At 35.7% G+C, this 15,653-nt stretch overlaps 1 long non-coding RNA gene across 1 annotated transcript in view; it reads left to right on the top strand.

Annotated features, from left to right (window-relative positions):
• Positions 1–765: 765 nt before the first annotated feature.
• LOC128313364 (uncharacterized) overlaps positions 766–15,653 on the top strand; it is a 299,526-nt gene continuing 284,638 nt past the window's right edge. Inside the window, exon 1 of the long non-coding RNA XR_008293954.1 lies at positions 766–1,122. This is a non-coding gene — a long non-coding RNA (uncharacterized LOC128313364). The remainder of the gene's footprint in view (positions 1,123–15,653) is intronic.

Here is a 15,653-nt window from a genome sequence, read left to right as displayed (position 1 = left end):
AGGAAAATTTTAAAACAGATAAAATCTATTGGTTAAATTGTATTTTACTTCCATCTCTCCATCCAACCTGAGTATTTTATGAGTTAACTCAGGAAGGAAAATTTTTCCTAGAAAAGGACATTTCTCCTTCTAATCTCCAGCCTCCAAACCTAATAAACATGTGGCATAAACTTTCTGAGGGAAAATGGGAACATTTGTTTTTAAAGCTCTAAACAGTATGTGTGCCCTTTGATGTAAAACAAATAGACTTCAGGGAATTATCTTAAAAGAAAAACTGTATATATATAATGTGTGTTTGTCATACTGGTGTGTGATATATACACATACATATGTATTTGTTATTACAGTGTGCCTGTAATGTACATGTTATATTACATGCATTATGCTTAGTCCATGTTATGGATATGTTCTCAAGTGTTAGGAAAAGTTTTATTTAGGTGATACAAATGGACAAAATTTGCATGCGCACACATGCATATGGCGTGCTTGTTTTTTTGTACTGAGTAGGTATTCTAAATTTAAGTAAGACAAAACATTTTAACTTTGGTATTTCTCTGTAGACAAAACCAAAATCATGCAGTGTCACCATTATGTAGCCACTGTGGCAGGGTAACTGATTACAGAGTTTACTTGATGCCTCAAAGCAGACTTGGCCAGTGTCATTGCAACTGCAGTAATTGGTCTGTGGATGCCTCAGACTGATATGACTAATTTATAACTCCATGTAACCCATCTCACTAGCATTCTGAATATGGACTTCCTAGGTCCATCTGTGACAAAGAGGCCATTGGTGGTGGTGGAGGAGGTCTTCTGGCTAATCTACAGGATTATATGGCATTTGTAAAGGGAAAACCTTTATTAGTTAAATAGCACTTTTCATGACAAAATCTCAAAATAAAAACTAATTTGGGGGGGTTGGTCATTGTGTGTGTGTGTGTGTGTGTGTGTGTGTGTGTGTTGTGTTTTACTTTTATTTTTGCCATGAAATAACTCATTGTTTGAATTTATCCTTGCTGGCTCCAGAGGAAAGATGAGATTTGAATTTTGATCCCACCAGTGAGCTGGAGGCACAACGGAATGGCAGCCTAGAACAAGCAGTATAAGAAAAGCACCATTTATGGGGTGAGTCCATTCTTCACGAATCTAACGTTTCAACTTTATTATTCAATGAAATACACATACATGTCTACTGGGTTTTCTGTTAGTCCAGTTTTTCTATTCTTTGGCTTATATGCTGTATTTTAATTTTTTTATGTGTCATTGTTCTTCACCCCTGCCCTATTTTCATCATTTTTCTTGTCTAGGCTCAAATTATTATTATTTAGATGACTCCAAAACCACTTCACCAGTTAAAACAATGCCACACTAGATTTTAATTGTAACCAACAAATCCTTGCAAATTAACTTTAGAGACTATATTATTGAATGTTCTCAATTAAGGATATGGCTTTATTTGAATCCTTGCTTAATTTTCCATAATTTTTCATAGTTCTTAGTATATAGATATATTTTCAAGCTGGCTATTTCTAGTATATATAGAAAAATTATTGGTATCTGTGTATTTTGGGGGAAAAAACTTCCTGTACTTCTATTATGATTTCTAATATTTATTCACTTCATTCTCATGCTTTCCAGGGATAGAATACTTCATCTACAAAGAGTGGCATGTAGTCTCATTTTTTGTTTGGTTGTCAGTTTATTGCATTGAGTAGAACTTCTAGAATAATTGATGTAATGATGGCTGTCCCTGTCTCTTTTCTGACTATAATAGGAATTATTCCATTTATGTTTTAAGTATTTTGTCGCCCATTGATTTCTATCATTTCCCATTTTATTATTACATGTCAGTTTTTAAATGATTCATTATCTTAGACATGTATGGGGAGATTTCTCTTTTGACATATTCATGTGATGTTTTATATAAATAGAATTTCTAGTATTCGTCTATATTAAATTTGGGATATACCCTGATTGGTCATGGTCATTGGTCCATTACATGAAAATGTTAGTCTTTGGCTGTTGTTTGCACAACATCTCAGTGCCCCAGAACATTAGCTCATAGTAGGCACTCAATCAGCATTTGTTGAACGAATGGATACAAATAAATTTCCAGGAAATATAAGTTCTTGGGTGGATAAAATAGCATCTCTTATAAAAAGATAAATCTTCTTAATAATTCCCACATAAGTTATATTTCAGTCACATAAATTTCCATTATAAAATTCAAATGCTTTATTTTGCTCTAGCCATTTTGAAGTCCTGTTTGTTTCTCTTAAATGTCTGGCCCACTCTTACCTGTGGTTTCTGTACCACTGTTCCATTTTCCTGGAATGCTCCACTTGTAGGCACCCACACGGTTAACCCACTTCCTTCATAGCTGTATACACATTATCTTTTCAAGGAAGTCAACCCTGATTTTTCCTCAACCCTAAATAATCCTATCACTTTGAAAATGTTCTCCATGTGATTTGCCTTTTATTCACCGCTCTGGCCATCCTGTTTACAGCATATACTAGGTGTTTTGTATCCTTCTAAAAACTATGGGCAACAGACTTCATTGAATTATCTAGAAAGTGCAAAAATCTAAAATCGAGCAACTTACAACTCCCTCCCCTCAGAGGTACAGATGGATTTTTTTAAATAAGTTCTTGTAAGGACAGTATTACAAATCTTGGTCCAAGCCATGTCAGCTGGTAAAACCTGATTGCTATCTGCTCAGAAGGCTCATTGAAAATGCCACTTTATCCACTTTAAGAAAGAAATCTTGTCACATCCTGTCTTCTTGTCCATTCCATTTTGGCTCTTGGTAGCTTCTTCTGTAAACATGATAAAGAAATGTTGGCAATTCTGCATTAATGACCACCTACATAATGAGATCAAATCTTAATTCTTGGTGACAAACAGAGTAAATATATGGGTAGTTTGTTTAGGCTCTATTTTGAAATGACTTAGTAGCCTGTGAAAACAAAGTTTAACAGGCTCATAAAAGTATGCTGTCTACATAACTAATGTGGACTTTGTTTTTATGTTGCCTATTACAGACTATAAACAGTAACAGTGGAGTCTATCTTTTATTCCATAGAGCTGTAAAATGTCCTGGCTGTGACAACATATATACTAAACACACTTTGTAAAGATGGTTGCATTTATTTTATATGTAAATGAAAACAATAAACTGTTAAAAACACAAAATGCAGATAAACACATTACACTTGAAATGTACTTAAAATTACATAAAATACAAAGGAGTTGTATTTTAATGTCTACATTGTCATTAGAGAGGAAAACTTTCCTGCAGCAAACTTTGCATGTTTAAAATTGTTCCTTAATCAGCCTCTTATGGAATTTCTGACAGCAGAGGCAGGACCCTGTCAGTGGACTCATGACTGCCCCTTTTAATTATCTCACAATTTGCTCACTGGTTTTGGGTAATTGCAACAATTTGCTTGCAGAAACCTGTGAGGAATCAGATGTTAATTGACTTTGTCTTGCTTAATCAGCCCCTCAAGAAACAGGCTTCATTTTCCTGACTGTTTCTTAAGCTGTGTGCTGGCATCCTGTGATAGAGTGGAAAGAAAACATACAGACAGTTGCCTTGGTATTGGCTGGCCAAATCTGATTATGAGTCCAACTCTGAATGGAGAGTTTCCAGGAATTAGCAGAGGGGCCTAGAGAAAATACTCAGAAATGTGAAGTGACACTAAAAAGTGTTTCTATAACTTATATACAGCATAGTAAAAAGGTAATACACATTTAAAATCAGGGTTCAAAACTTTGATTCCACTGCTATGATCTGGAACAATTTAGATATAATATACAGCTCAATTTATTAGAGTGACCCATTTGTTTGGCTGTTTGGGATCTTTCCCGGTGTCACAATGCAGCATCTTTGATTTACCTTCTCACCTGACAATAACTTCCCAATTTCTACTTATCTTTTTGCCCTGCTCTTCTCAAAGCCTTATAATAACGATAACTGAAGAGCGTCTACATTATCTAGAATCTAGTAGATACCCCCCAAAAATATATAGCCCTACAATTAATACCCTATTTTTTCTGTACCCTTGATTTTATGAACCCAGGAAGTTAGTGAGCAACAGGGAGGGGTGAAGAGTTGGGAAAAATATCAAGTAGTGAAAAGAATACTATTTTTTTCCCATCCATAGATCATTTTCCATGTCAGCCACTTTCCTTTGTATCATTTACTTCATATAATTTTTAGGTCTTTAGGTGTTTCTCGTATGAAATAGTTACTATTTAATCTTTCCCATGTAAGTCCTAGTTTGGCCACTTAATGATGCACATCTCTGGGAAGCTGCCTTAGTCTGTGCCTCAAGTCTTTTTAATCAGTGTTGTGTGATGAAGTAAGTTTATAGATTTCAAAATGTTGAGCCACCTTTGCATTCCTGATTTGAATCTAGTTTGATCATCATGGAATCTCTCTTATTACAATGTAGAATTTAGTTTGATGATATTTTCTTTGGAATTTTTATCTCCAAATTTATGAATAAATGATCATTTCCTTTTTTTTCCTCTCCTTCTACCCCCCCCCCCCACTGCCTTTTTTTTGCATGGTTTTAATACCAAAATTATACTGGCCTCAAAGAATGAGTTGAGACATAGGCTTTCCATTCTCTAGAGATTTAAATATGATTGGAACAATCTTATCCTTACAATTTTGGAAAAACTCTCATAAAAGGCTGCTGCCCTGGTGTGTGTGTGTGCGTGTGTGTGTGTGTGTGTGTGTGTGTGTGAGAGAGAGAGAGAGAGAGAGACAGAGAGAGAGAGAGACAGAGAGAGAGAATATTTTAAATGTACGCATTATATTTTTTAGAGCTTTCAGGATATTCTCTTTGTGTACTAAAATCTACAAAATTATCTGCTTATCTAAATCTCAAATTTATTGGTAGAAAGTAGTTCATTATGTCCTTTCTTTAAAGTCTCTTATGTGTTTATTTCTGCACCTAATTATTATTACTTTTGATCGTCAAAGTTTATTTAACACTCTTTCAAAAAAATAAATTTAGTTTTGTTGATACCTTTATTGAATCTTTATTTTTTATTATGCTGATTTATGCTCATAACTTTACTATCTCTTTCCTTCTACATTTTAAGAATTACTCTATAATTCATTTTCCAACTTGTAAGGATGGATGATGCTTAATTCATTAATTTTCAGCCTTTCTTTTTTCTAAAACTGTAAATCTTCCATGTAGCTCCATTTTTCTACATGCCACAATCGTTGATATGTAGTGTCTTCATTTCCATTCAATAATTATATTTCAATTCTCCATTATGTTTTCCTAGAATTACATTTTTTATTACCAAATGTAAATAGATTTGTACTGTTTTTCTTGACTTTTAACATAATTGTGTTATTTACTAAAAACATGTTCTATATGTTACCTGAAATTTATTGAGTCCTGAATTATGGCCTCGTAGCACACATTCAGTTTTCCTAAAGTTTTATTTTATATTCAAGAGGAAGTTGTATTCTCCACCAGTAGATGCATAATTTCATGTATGCCCATTAAATGAAGTTTGTTAGTTCTGTTGGTAAATTTTACATAGGTTTATCGTTTTTTTTGTTTACAACTTATCATTGAGATAGGTATGTTGAAACCTCACACTATGATTATGAATTTGCTAATTTCTTTTTGCAGTTCTATCCATTTTTGGTTTATGTATTCTGGAGCTAAGTTAGTAGATGAATACAAGATTAATCTTTTTATCTTATTGATGAACTCAGCTCTTTATTACTTATCATATAATTAACCTATTCCTGATAATGCTTTTGTCTTAATGTATTCTTTGTATGATATTGAGATTCAGCTACCTTTTGTTGATTATACCCTGAGTATATCTTTTACAGTCCCTTTATTTAAATTTTTAAAAATGTGTGTTTTTATGTTATAGAAGAATGTCTTACGAGCTGTTGAGGGATCAAGGTTGGCATATTCTGAATAAATATTTATAAGCTGGGACTTTTTAGATATAATTTGATTATCTCTGTCTTTTAAATAGCAAGTTTAGGGGCTCCTGGGTGGCGCAGTTGGTTAAGCGTCTGACTTCAGCCAGGTCACGATCTCGCGGTCCGTGAGTTCGAGCCCCGCATCAGGCTCTGGGCTGATGGCTCAGGGCCTGGAGCCTGTTTCCGATTCTGTGTCTCCCTCTCTCTCTGCCCCTCCCCCGTTCATGCTCTGTCTCTCTCTGTCCCAAAAATAAATAAAAAAACGTTGAAAAAAAAATTTTAAAAAAATAAATAGCAAGTTTAGTTCAAGTTTATAATTTCCACTTATCCCTCTCCCTTTCTTCTTTTAATCTCCTTCCTTGTATTCTTCAGGATTGGTGGTGGTTTTCGAATTGCTGTATTTTATTTTTCTTATTTTTCCAACATTAAAAAAAAGTTCACTTGGATTTGAATTTATCCATCTCTACTCTTTTAGAGATTAGTCTGAAAATTATATCATGAATATTGAATGAAGCCCAAAGTTTAACATATTAAATTTTCAAACTAGATTTAGAATTAATCTTAGGGGCACCTGGGTGGCTCAGTCGGTTGAGTGTCCAACTTCAGTTCAGGTCATGATCTTGCAGTTCATGGGTTCGAGCCCCACGTTGGGCTGTGTGCTGACAGCTTGGAGCCTGGAGCCTGCTTCTGATTCTGTGTCTCCCTCTCTCTCTTCCCCTCCCCTGCTCACGCTCTGTCTCTCTCTCTCTCTCTCTCTCTCTCTTAAAAATAAACTTTTAAATAAAAGTTTTTTAAAAGACTTAATATTACTACTATTTTAGTGATCACTCCTGAAATTTTATCATGCATATTTGGTTATTCAAGTACAAAGCTTAGCAATATCTTAAACCCTATTTTTAGTTCTTTTGCTCCCCCCAAAATATACGATCCTCTTAAAGACCTGATATCCTCTAATTTATATGCTATTAATTTCCTGTAGGTTATTAGTGTTCTTTAAAAATAACTTATTGTTTTAAGTAGGAACATTAATATTATTGCTTTAAACCAGATAATATTTGTCTAGATTTAATAAATTTTCACCACTTTTTCTTACTGTTTGCTTTTATATCTTGAATTTTCTCCATATTTTCTTCTTCCTTGAAGTATATTTTTTAGTTCAGTCTATTAGTGGGAATTTTGGTTTTTTTACCTGCCAGTGTTGTGATTTTATTTTGTTTTTTAAAACTGGATTAGCTTAGTGTACTATTTTTGTTTGATAGTTATTTTTCTCAAGCACTCTGAAGATTCCCTTGATCTCTCATTTCTATAGTTACTTTTAAGAAATCTGTTATCAATGTAATTCTTATTCTTTTATTAGTGAGACGTCTTTTCCCTCTGCCTTTTGTGACATAGATTTATAAATTAAAATTTGATTAACTTAGGAATCTCATTTATAATTAAGTGTATATTGTAGTTTTCTTCTTCATTTGGTACTTTTCTTTTTCATTATGCCACTATGTGTGAACACATACGCACAAAGTCTCAAAACTTAAATCATGTGACAAAAACCTCTATTACATGCCTTATTTGATTTTATGTAACTAGATATTTAATATATATTTAGTATAGTATATATGTATTATACATAGGGACACATACTTATATGTATCTTAAATACGGCATACTTATTTAAACTAGTAAATAGTGGAAATCATAAATAGCTCTTAAATATCTGGTGCTATGTGGGTGTACTTATTCGGGAATTTCTGTAGTTTAATATTATGCCCAGAAGAATTTTTAAAAAATCATCACCCTCATGTAATGCTGTATGAACAGGCCATTAAAACACTCTTGATCTACAGCCAAGTTTTGCACTACAGAATTGAGATATTCTGAATAAGTATTTGTGAGTTGGGTTCTTAACTAAATCAAACCTTACCGTGTTGTCTGGGTTTGCACGACATTGTCTGCTGTTTACATAGTATAGTAACCAGTTGTGGAGTCGACAAGCGAAAGGGAGCATGGATGCTTTGGAGGGAGTTCAGAGAAACAGAATGATGATTAAAGACTAGAGAATCAAACCTTTGAGAAAAGATAAAAGGGACTGGGTTTCTATAGTCTGAAGAGTAAGTAACTGAAGAGTTATTTAAGAATAGTTTTCAACTTGAATGAGGAACTTTTAATAGGTAATGGTGGCTGAGGGTCCTCTGTCTCATGAAGCACGGCCAGATGTTACAGGTTTTGAGTCCAGTATGAGGATATAGGTCACCTAGAGTTCATTATTGAATGATAATTATTTAATGTTTTGGTTAAATCAGAGCTGGCTCAGAGACCATCTTTCTGTAGCTTTACATGAGCACTACCCATGATTTCCAAACAGAATGAACTAGGTTTCCACAGTACTTATAATTATATATATAATAGTATATTATCCCTATTATAGCAATATCTCCAATTCTGCGAATACTCCATTGAGCATCTTAGTGGGGTACTTACATAACCTACTTCCTATCATCAGTGCCTGGCAACTAGAAAGGACTAAATGGATTTCTGCTACATTGAGTTGAATGGATTGGGAATTATTCTATAACATTTATAATTACTGTGTCCCACCTATCGCAGGAGACCTATCTAACCTTTGGAGCCAGAACATACAAAATCTTCATAAAAGAGGTGGCCATTGAATTGGTTCTTGAAGGATAAAAATGATTTTTTTTTTAACTTGACCAGTAAAAGTTAACGAAGATGGGATAAGTCTGATCAGAGAGTATAGACTGAGATATCATGTTGGTGTGCATTGATGGTCAGTGCAATAAAAGCCTAGACCAAATGGAGCATGATTATGAAGAAACATGTCAATTTTTAGGAGTTGGAATATTATGATACTCACTAATGTTTCCCAAGGTGTGTGATTTAAAATATTCAGTCTGAGAGAGCTTCATGCTTTTTATATGAAAAAAAAAGTTTCCATTTTTCTCAACTAAACTTGAGAAATGGGAATGTTAAATAGAATGAACCAGGTTTTTCCATTGGTAGATTTCTTCAAGTCACTGCGATGCAGAGAAGCACTGTGAATTTCCTAAAGAGGTTACCGTAGGCAGTCTTTCCCAAATGTAATTAATCACATGCCCCTTTTGTTGCTGAACAGGTCAGCAGCTTGTGCAACACAGATAAACACAAGGCAGAGACACTGAAGATGAATAACATGATCAAAGTGATATTTAAAGAAGATTAATCTAGTGGTGGCACACAGGGCCAGTTGGATGGAAAAAGGGTCCAATTACAAGAGTACTGTAATTGAACAGGCATGAAATAATAGGGGTTTGAATTAAGGTCTTGCAATGGGACAAGCAACATAGGCTTGGATGGGAAAGAGACATGAAAGAATTGAATAAATTTGGTAAGTGACTGGGGTAAGGGGTAAGAAGCCAAAAGAATGAAAACTAACTCCAAAATTTCAAGCCTGGGTGGCTGGAAGAATGGTGGCACCATTGACAGAAAGAGGGAAGCCAGCCAGCAAATACATTTAGTTCTGTGTGTGAGGTGATAGCAGGGAATTAACTACAACATTTCACAGACTCTCATGGCCATAAAAGATCTCACAGGGCTTCGGGCTCATGTTCCTGTAGGCTTGTAAGCCTACAGCTTACCTATCTCAAACCATCATGGACCTTTTCACAATATTCTGGGAAGAAAGGAATCACAAATCTTGCCCTGGGTAAGATTTTGCCATGTCCTCCAAACTAACATTGTTTTCTTTAATTAGTCAAGGACTTCTGTTTGCTACCTACAGTAATCTCTATCTTATTCAGAATGGGGAATCAGTTGTTGCTTTTCACATACAAACTTGTAATTGAAATTGAAGGAACTTATGACTTTTTAGTCTTCTCCCTTTTTCTGGAGTCATGGAATTTCTCAAACCTTTTATAAGTTGGCATTTATAGTTACAGTGATTTAAAACTTAGTCACATGTAGATCACAAGCGTTGTATAATACATAAATACATTAATAAATGGAAATCTGTTGGAAAAGAACGCTGTTAAAATGAGCTTTCTTGGCTTGGGAAACTCATGCTCTTTATAGTTTTACAAAAATATCATCTCATTTCTTTGTCAATGGTGATCTAGAGTCTAAAGATTCCTGGATTATGCTCTTCATAAGGTATAGTAATCACACACATTTAATATACCTTATAATGCAATCTTCCGGCTCACATGCAATAAGAATGCCTGCAAAAATGATTATACAGTCGATTCATTTTAAAAAATAGTCTACGTGCTATTGAGCATTAGCCACGTAAAATAATAATATTAAGAATAAATAAATAGTTGAGTAAAGGTTTTATGTGTACCTGTAAGATTTACTGTTTTATGGGATGACCTTGAATAATACGTGTACCAGATTGACTGGAACGTTTATGAAACTAAGTTGATATTGACCACTTCTTCTGTATCACCAAAGATACCATGTAAAGGAAACACAAAAGATAGAACATAGTTTTCAGACTACTTAGTCACATATAAGACTTTCAAATAAATCATCATTATAATGGGCACATATAATTGGGAGCAATCTGAAGAAATCGCCATGGTCTTTTTATGAATAAGGGAAGAGGCTTCTTAATAGTTGGCATAATTTTAGGAATAGGATTTTTATATCCATACTGCATTAATAAATAAACAAAACAAGTAATGACTATGTTCTTCCAAACATTCTTTCCTACCCTGCCGTCTCGTCACCCCCATCCACATAGTCTGGCCTCCACACTTCATCACAGCCACCTCAGACCTATACTTTAGGGCACATCTTGTACTTCAATTCTCTCCTGATTCTCCCTTCCTCTGTACTGAGGATTAAAGAGAGTCTTGTCAGATGCAGTTGGAATATTGGCATCGCCAATTGTGATATTGTATATTGTATGATATTGTATGAGCCTTAGGAGCCCAACCAAGCATCATACTTCAACTCTCTACCTTTTCTCTACAATGAGTAGCCTACTTGTTCAACTAGACTTTTAACCTGGTGTATCTGATTTTTACTACGTTCCACTTTTGGCGTGAGGCCAAAGTCTGAAACCCCATCGAGTCATGTGAGGCTCTGAACCCTTGCCTGATGCCCACCAGCCTCTTCTTCCTCCAGGTGAATTTGTCTCCTCTGTCCCTTTCAGGAACTCATATGGATTGTCTTGGTTTAACATTTGCATATACCTGATTCAAAATAGTCCTTTCAAGCTCTTGCTTTGGTGAAGCTTACTGTACTCACTCAGACGGACCACGTTCTTTAATTCAACTAACCTCTGTTATTGAGGATCGCTGTGAGCCCAGTTCAGAAAGTTGCCAAGTTCAGAATCAAGTTCATTGGGCCTGAGTGTGTATTTCATGGCTCTTTCTCGATCCAAAGAAGAGGGACTATGTGAGGGCCAGTTTACATTGTAATCCTCGAAAGTCGTACTTCCGTAAAAGAAGTGATGAACACTGGTGGCAAAGAAGATACTAGGGGTGGGGAATCCTTAAACTCTCGCTCTCTTCCACGTTAAGATTTAAGATTCTGGTCCCAGGAACTTGATTTTCCAAATGGACATTCTTTTACTTTCCCAATATCATGCAAATGCACTCTGAAGAGTGGCAGGGGAGTGAGCAAAACCAGAATAAGGACACTTCAAAGGTCTGTGGAGGTGAATGATAGAGAAACTGAAAGCTGCAGAGTGCACATGATTACCAAGGGAGTGTTTGGCATTTTGCCATTCTGGAGGCAGAGTGAGAAATGGACCCAGCAGATCAGCCCTTCGAAGTCTAGGTGGGCCACCTTAGCTCCGGGTTCAGATGACAGAGCAGCCCCTTTGAAAGTTGACTAGAAGAAAACCATGCCCTCTTTTCATTGTGGAAAGATTTTTAGCTAATAGTTCTCAACAGTATAAAAATCACCATGCTCATGGACACACACACACACACACACACACACACACACACACGGAAATATTTTGTGAATCAAGGCATGATGTTGCCCCTAAATCCTTTCTGATTAAACCAATCCAGTAACACAGAAAATGCTACTAAATTAAACTCAACTGAAGAGCAAAACCCAGTAAAAACTCTGGTGCATCAGCTTGTTCCCTGTCACTGCCCTCTCTCATCATTGTTCTCCCTATGTCTGTATCTTCAATAAGAGTCTTTCATTCTTTACATAAAAAGGGGGTGGGGAGAGGGGTGTTAGGACAAAGTCAGTTTGTTGGCAGGAACCATCAAGACTTCTGCAGTCTCAAGGCCAGTCTTTGCATAATCTCGTTCCTGGCCTCAGAAGCATGTAAAAGCACAGAAACTTCCAATAGGGTCAGTCCAGGTGGATAAAGAAGTCCCACTCCCAAGGATTAACAGAGAGGGTGGCAGAAAGGGCAGAGGCGAGATGAGGAATGCCAGGCGTGGATGGGGTTATGTTTTAAGATTTGGGGATGTGTAAACAAAGACTCTGCTGCTCCTGGTTCCTCTTCCTCTTTTCCTCCTTCTTTCCATTGCTTTGGGTTTGGAGGAGCAATAGAACAGTTTAGTGATGCTGATGCTGTAGTCCTGCAAGGTAATGCTCAGAAAATATTATCTTCTTACAAAGTTTTCCAGGAGGAAAAAAATAAAGATCACCTTACAGGCAAAGATAAACCTGAAATCTGTGGTTAATTTTTTTCACTGAAGATTCAGCTTAATTAATCTTGTAAAACTTTATTTAAATTTTCCAGTGGCAAGGGTGATTTTCAGTTTTAACTTTGATGCATGGGTAAACTGTAGATGGTAATATATTACAGGAAGCTAGTATAGAGAACTTTTTTTTTTTCAAATTAAATTCTGTGTCTCCATTAGTTCACATTATTATTTATGACATGGCTTATCTTTAATGTATTTTATCACTATTTATCGCTGTTCAGCCTTGGCTACTAACAATTTCACGGTAAATTGTCTGTCTCCCTCTACTTACTGTATCTCAAGACAATCCGTAAGTCAACCCTGACCTCAACTAAACAAAATAAAACAAAGACCATTAGGGATTCAGAAAAAATTTTGGCAACAACAACAACAACACTGAGGTGAAAAACTTCTTGCATGAACAGGCCTGCAGTTGAGACTTTCATATACTCTTAGTAAACATTTGAGTGTTTCCTCTAAATTATCTTCCTGAAAGATTCATAATGAAATCTGATGGGCCTATATTGAACCTCAGTCTATATGTTTTAACTCCAGGATTGAAGCAATAGGAAGGAAGGGGTTTCTAAATCACATAAAGGATTTTTTTGTGTGTGTGCAAAATTTAAAACACTTTTTCTTTTTCTTTTTCTTTTTCTTTTTTATCTGTTCTTCCAATTGGAACCTCTCTGTTGTAGTTTTAGTGATTTTTATATTATTATTATTATTATTATTATTATTATTTTATTAATGTCTGAGAAACTGCTTGGTAGACCTGTGACAGAGACTTGCTTTTAGTACATATGTGCCCTGGTGGTCTTGTTTTGGTATTCATAAATATTACAGCCAGACTTTTAATAGACATTCTAAACGAAAATAGAACTCAACTGGCTAACATTTAATTTTCTGTGTAAAATAAAAGAAGTAGCAAGAGACTAAAACATTGGCTGGGGCTGGCGTTCATTTGGGGAGCTCCCATAGGCTATATATCACCCTGTGTGGCTTTCATTTTCTTGGTGCAAATTGATTTAATGTGCAACATTATTAGATTAATGATGTCCCCTTGGAAGAAATGATCTTGCCAAAGAGATTTTGCTTAACTCTGCTCCTCTGCTCCACTCTGACCTCTGTGGTGCTTTGTGATCATGCAGAGAGAATGGGGTAAGATTTGGGGCTATCACCAGCTCTGTTCTTAGTAAGGAAGCATATCTTTATCTACTTTTGCCCACAGAGATGAAAATTTTCAAGGGCCATGCCTCATGAGTACAAGTGAGGATTCATCTCTCTAGACTGGGTTTTATTTCTATATATTCTATAATAATACAGTTGAAAGTCTTGCCCACTTTTGCATTAGATAACCTGCACAATCAATTCCTCTTAAAATGTAGGCCTAGGAAACCATATGTTCAGTTAAATGCTTATTTGTGATTTGATAACAGGTACCTCCATATAACCTACTACTCTCCATTTTCTTTGAGAGAAAGTAACCCAGAGGCAAACTCCATTTTTGTTTCTTGGAACCATTTTACAGTGTGGTGCCTAAAGTGCAGTCTCAGGGGCCAGGCTGCGTGGATTAAGTCTAGCTTCTCCACTAACTAGCTGAGTGACCTTAGACAAGTTTCAGCCTCTCTGTGCTTCAGCTTCCTTGTGTGTAAAAAAGAAGTAATATGATTACCTACTTTCTTGGGTGTTATGAGGATAGTATTAAATAAGTTAACAACATATGCACAATACTTAAAAAGATCACCCAACATGTTGTAAGGTTAGTATTATTATAGAATTTATTGCATTAATTTTCATGATCTCTCCTGTTTTTGAATGCACTATTTAAATGTATGTTTTTAAATGTTCATTCTTATTTTTGAGAGACAGAGAGAGAGAGAGAGAGAGAGAGAGAGAGAGAGAGAGAAAATGAGCAGGGGAGGGGCAGAGAGAGAGGGAGACACAGAATCCAAAGCAGGCTCCCGGCTCTGAGCTATCCGCACAGAGCTGGACACAGACTTTGAACCATGAACTGCCAGATCATGACCTGAGCCCAAGTCAGACGCTTAACCAATGGAGCCACCCAGGTGCCCCTAAATGAATATATTTTTAATAAGGAATTTCTTTTTTTTTTTAAGTTTATGTATTTTTGAGATGGGGGAGGGTCAGAGAGAGAGGAAGAGATTTGATCCCAAGCAGGCTCTGTGCTGTCAGCGGAGACCCTAACCTGGGGCTCAAACTCAGGAACCAAACTGTGAGATCATGACCTGAGCCAATATCAGGAGTTGGATGCTTAGCTGCTGAGCCACCCAGGCACCCCTATTTAAATATATTTTGATTTTGTAGGCTGCTTTAACCTCATCTTAAATGCAGACTGTCTGAATTATTTTAACAAATAATACATATTAATCTATTCTAACCATAAAATGACAATGCATAATTACTAGGTAACATTTGGAATTACGGAAAATTGTAAAGAGGAAATTAAATAAAAATCAACTATAATTCTACTGAATGAAATAGCTTTTGAATTTTTATATATTTATTTCAGCCTCTTAAATATTTTACCATGGGGTTTAAATTATATATTCTGATTTTTTTAATTTGAAATATATGTGAACTTTTTTAAAAGTTTATTTATTTATTTTGAGAGAGAGAGCTTGTAGGAGGGGCAGAGAAAGAAGGAGAGAAAGAGAATCCCAAGCAGGCTCTGCACTGTCAGCACGGAGCCCAATATGGGGCACAAACCCATGAACTGTGAGATCATCAAAGAGCCAAAATCAAGAGCCGGGTGCTCAACCGATTGAGCCACGCAGGCACCCCCTAAAGTCATTAAATATTCTTAGAAACATGATTTTTAAGGACTGCATGAACTACACCATTAATATATCCAACAAGTGAGTATTCAGTATAAGTGAATTAAAAAAAAAAAAAACAAAGTTGCCACTTCCAGGAAGAGAATGATGAGGCGTTGTCTACTTGTGAGCTGAGTCAAATGAACACTTTTTAATATTGGACTTCGCTTCTCCTATTGCCCTTAGAAGTTATGAAAG

This window comes from Acinonyx jubatus, chromosome E1 (assembly GCF_027475565.1).
Source record: "Acinonyx jubatus isolate Ajub_Pintada_27869175 chromosome E1, VMU_Ajub_asm_v1.0, whole genome shotgun sequence".
NCBI lineage: Eukaryota > Metazoa > Chordata > Mammalia > Carnivora > Felidae > Acinonyx > Acinonyx jubatus.
Note: the sequence above shows the minus strand (reverse complement) of the source record. Positions and strands in the feature narration are given on the sequence as shown.